Below are 5,150 nucleotides of genomic sequence, written 5' to 3'. Positions count from 1 at the left end.
GAAGGTGATTCTGGGCAGACACACTGCTTTGACGAGCATGGGACTTGGAGTTAGAATTCCTTGACCCCAAATTCAGCTTTGCTACACTGGCTGTGTGACCTTAAGGATTTGTGCATGTATCTGAGCGTCGGTTTTCTCCATACCTGTGTATGGGATAGATTAAATGATAAATGCATGTTAGATCACCTAACGCATTCTTTGGCACATGGCAGGTGCTTTAAGGCATTCTTTGGCACATGGCAGTTGCTTATCATGGGAGGAGGTGAAGAAAACCTAAAGAAACCATCTCTTCTTCCCAATCTGTTTTTTTAAAAGTTTATTTACTTATTTTGAGAGAGAGAGCATGAGCAGGGGAGGGGCAGAGACAGAGAATCCCAAGCAGACTCTGTGCTGTCAGTACAGAGCTCTATGTGGGGCTCCATCCCAGGAACCATGAGATCATGAGCTGAGCTGAAATTAAGAGTTGGGCACTTAACCAAGTGAGCTACCCAGGTGCCCCTCTTCTTCCCAGTCTTCATCCCCAAACAACCATCATGAAATTGATGGCCTTTGGAAATCAAGATGGCAGGTATTTCCTGGGCCTCATACTTGTGTTCCCAGCATGCTCTTGCAACAAGGCCAGAGAGGCCTCCAAACAAGGCTGTGGTAACCTGATCCAGGGAGATAAAAGTTGGCTACTGACAAACTAGACCAGGCCAAATGATTATGATTGTGTGTGTGTGTGTGTGTGTGTGTGTGTGTGTGTGTGTGTGTGATACAGACAAGTATACTTCATATCTATTTTCTTTGATACTGCGTACTCAACTACTTAAAGAGTAACCTTGCTGGTGGTCTTATAATTCTGAACATTTCCCCTGATACAACAGGAGCATCCACCTGAATGGTGATTAATCAGCCATGTCCTTCCTTCTCCTCCACCCTTGATGTAGAGTGTGCTATTTGTTCACCTGTAATTAATTTTTATTTTCTCTTTTAATTGTCCCCAGTAAAGATGACTCTCAAGTGTCTTAAGAATGTTTATATCCAAAATGAACCTCTGCTTCTGCTAAGTCAGAAGCCCAAATAATCCCTGATGTGAAATGGCCTCAGCCCTGTACCTTCCATAAGTGCTCAGTAAGCATTCATAGACTTCAATCTCAAGCAAAGGTACAATCGGAGCCAACAGGTTTTCTTTCCAAACACTGATGTTGGCCAGTTATGGATGGTTCTTTGCCAACGTGGAACCCACATGCTGGAACTCAACAAGGAGGCTTCCTCTGGGGAAGTTTGGTCATCAATTTCCGGTGGCATACCAAGTATTTTTACAGTCCTCAATTACCTGATAGCAGAGTAAAAACTGCCATGGAACCCTTATGTAAAAAAAAAAAAAAATCACTAACAAGAGCACTACAAGATATTTTAAAAATTAACTGAGTTTCTATTCTAGCTGCCAGAATTATTTCCTTTACCTTTCTTCGTCTCCTTGTCTCCATTTTAGAAAGATGATGGAAAAAACAAAAACCCAATTGGAAAGGAAATATTCCAAAGTGGCATTTTGATTGCCTGGGGCATTTTAAGAGCTCTATATATTTGGCACCTGGAAAAAAACAGAAGTTTATAATGCGAAACAGTACGTCATCACGAGTTGTTTTGGAGGATTAATTGCAGATTTATGCTTCAGAGCGGTATGCTATTCTGGCAAACAAACACACAAAAAATGTTACCTTGGCTACCAGAAACTGCAAGAGTCAAGGCCCAGCAATCTGAATTTCTCATTAACATAATAACTGACAAGAAGGCAAGTTGCAGTTTTCTTTGGGGCCATTTCAGGTAGGGATGAGTTAGTTGCCCCAGTGATATGAGCAAATGTGTGTACTGCTCCCGGTGGATTACTCTACGTCATACTCTTTTTGGGGGGAGGCAGGGGCAAAGGGAGAGAGACTCTTAAGCAGACTCTGCACTGGGCACGGACACAGGGTTCCATCTCACGACCATGAGATCATGACCTGAGCCAAAATCAAGAGCCGGACGCTTAAGTGACTGAGCTGCTCCAGGTACCCCTCGACTTGATATTCTTGCAGTCCCCTTAACTTGCCCACATGCCAACCTCTTTCTACAGCCCTGATTCTCCTTCTGGCACACCTCAGCCTCTTTGTAAGCAGCGTTTTTCTGGGCAGAAAGTGAGTTAGCAAGAAAGGTTTCTGTTCTTACCCATTCTAGGTCGTAATCTAATCTCTAAAGTCTTAGGTTCCTCTTGGCCACGGCATTAGGGAAAATATTCTGTCTTTTTTACTCCATATTATAATATCTGAATTACTTAAGACAATTTTCGCCTAGTAATAAAAAAAAATCACACAAAATGGACAAAAACACCCTGGGGAGTTTCCTTAACTTGTAGTCCATCTAGGAGATTCGATTTGTTTTTCCATTGTCCCCACTAAGATTGGAGGAGCTGGAGACTGTGGGTTCAGGGACAAAATCTTAGATACTCCTTCCATGAAAAAAATAGAGGCTCTGTCCTTTCCCCCTTCAATCCGGGCCGCCTTGTGACTCTCTCCACCAGTCAAGTATAGCAAAAGTGATGCTATGTGACTTCTGAGGCTGGGTCAAATAAGGCAATGCAGCTTGTGCTTTGTTTGCAGGGACATGAACTTTGGAACCCCGAGCCTCTGTTTTGAAGTCCAACTACCCTGAGGCTGCCAGGCTGTGGAGATGCCCATGTCACATGAGAAAACCCTATGCATGTGCTCTGGTTAGCAGCCTCTACTGAGTCAAGCATTTCCAAGTCATCAGAGCACAAGCGCCAGACTGGTGAGTCAAGATGCCTATAGAAGATCCTAGGCCCAGCTGTCGAGTCACCCCAAATGTTCGCTTCCCCATTTGAAGCCCCGGGTGTCCCGGAGCGAAGGCACATCCTCTCTCCTGGGCCTTGTCCAAATTCCTGACCTATAGAATCCATGAGCATAATAAAGGGGTCCTTTACGTTATTAAGGTTTTGGATGATTTATTGTGCAGCAGAAGTAACTGGATCGTATCTTCCATATCTTCCTTTTTATGCCTATGGTGAGGCCCTCCTGCATCAAGCAGTCCCCATTGTATAATGAATAGCGGCTGCCAATGAGAAAGTCCAAAGCCAGTTGAAATAGCATCAGAAGAACATTATATCAGACTAACATACGCAGCAGGATCACCCTTACTAAGTCAGACAGACACATTGTGTTAATTGATGGGAGATAATAATGTCCTTTTTAAGAGACCAGAAAAACAAACGAAAAAATGCACAACACCGACCCACAAATTCACACAGATTTACTTAAGTACGTGGAAAGTAGAAGCACGTACTTAAGTAAGGTAGTACGTGCTAGGCAGCTAGGCATTACACTATAAACAGCCATTCCCCCAGGATGGTGAAGTTACGGACTATAGTTAATGCTTTCATACTCATTTGTATTTTAAAAAAATCTACCAAGGTGCATGCATTACCATTACACGTTTTTGAAGAACCATCTCTTTAACTCATTTAAAGTAATATGGACGCACTCTTGGTCCTTCACCACCACCCCCTGTTGTTTTCCTCGTTGCCAGTCAGCACCTGCCAACCCTCATCTATCTACCCTAAACTGAATGAATTAAATTAGAGCCTCACTCTAGGATCTGGGGTCATGGCTATATCATACCCTTGTGGTAGATCCATCTGAGTTAGCCAGACTCAACTGTAGCTCACACCTGTGAACCTCTTATTTTCTGACTTGCTGTATGTCCATCTCCTCTTATCTGAACAGAACTTGAGATGCTAAGAGACAGCCTACCTACTTAGAATTTACAGTCCACCTGCTAACTGGAAATGGCGCAGCATACTTGGAAAATGCCTTATCTGTGGGCTCCCCTGGTGTTAAGACTCAGCACTGTCCTCTAGTTTTAAGGTGCAGGTAAATCGAACTTTGCTGCGAAGGAGTTTTTACCAATCACACCCATTGTTATAACCTAGATTCGAGGCTCTGGTGCATTGCAGTCAACTCCATTTGGCTCCTTATATCTTCCCATCCATTGCCCCAGTCCAATGATTCTCAAGATTACATTCATGCATAGGAAGTCACTATGGTCATGTGATTTAAGAGACCAGAAATGTTCATCCCCTAACTATTTCCCCCATTGGCTAATGAACAGTTGCTAAAAATACACCCTTAATAATTCACAACTTAGTATTCAGTTTTGTGTTATGTCCATTTGTTTTGTTTTACAAAAGATGTGTTAATCTTTATTATTTTGTTTAGACGTTTCTTAGAAAATTAATTTATATTAAACTAACATTGTGTTTTTATTAAGATTTCCAGATCAGGTCTGCACTGGCGAAGAAAGAATGTGCACAGCGCAAAAGCTCTGTGCAGCTGGGGACGGCACTGGCAGGGAAAGCTATTGAAAGAGAGCAAACAGATACAGAAAGAGGCGGCAAAGAACACAGGGGGCCAACTTGGCCTCCTCATCACGTTGCCTCCCTGGATCCAATTCATATATCAGGATCCTATCTGTTAAAGCTCTGCAGACTGCCTTTGGGGCAGAAGGTCTATCTTCTAACATAAAAATGCAGAGACTGATCTGAATACACTAGCATTTTCACAGTTCCGAATTAAGCAACATACCAAAGTGCTTGGGCACTGTTTTTGTTTGTTTGTTTATCTGTTTTGCCTTTTTTTTTAAGTTGAAAAAAAAATGAACTCTTGTTTTAAAGTGGGAAATTCTTGGCTGCCAATGCAAATTGACAGACCAAGCAAAGAACAGAATGTTTTCATCAGAACATTCTAAGTTAATGTGGCTCCCTAAGCCTGTTCACAGAAAACTGTCTAGACTATTGGTCTCTAAGCAGATGTCACCACAGAACATAAAAATATGAAATAGTCATTGTCCTCAAGGAGCTAAAAACTGTCAATATGCACATTAAAAGAGTCAATGCACTGAGGCATAAGCACTTTAAATATGACAAAATTTTCACAATAATCAGATATGATCATAAAAATTTCCCTTGGTCTCTGATCTCCAAAAGACTGTCCGATTTAGACAGAGCAGGAAGACAGAATCCCACAGAAGCAGCCTACTGATCAGGGGCTCCACATGATGGCAGGCCAGGGGTAGCTGCCTCTATTCCCTTACATATCTGGTATGAAAATGCATAA

This window comes from Panthera tigris, chromosome C2 (genome assembly GCF_018350195.1).
Source record: "Panthera tigris isolate Pti1 chromosome C2, P.tigris_Pti1_mat1.1, whole genome shotgun sequence".
Classification (NCBI taxonomy): domain Eukaryota; kingdom Metazoa; phylum Chordata; class Mammalia; order Carnivora; family Felidae; genus Panthera; species Panthera tigris.
Note: the sequence above shows the minus strand (reverse complement) of the source record.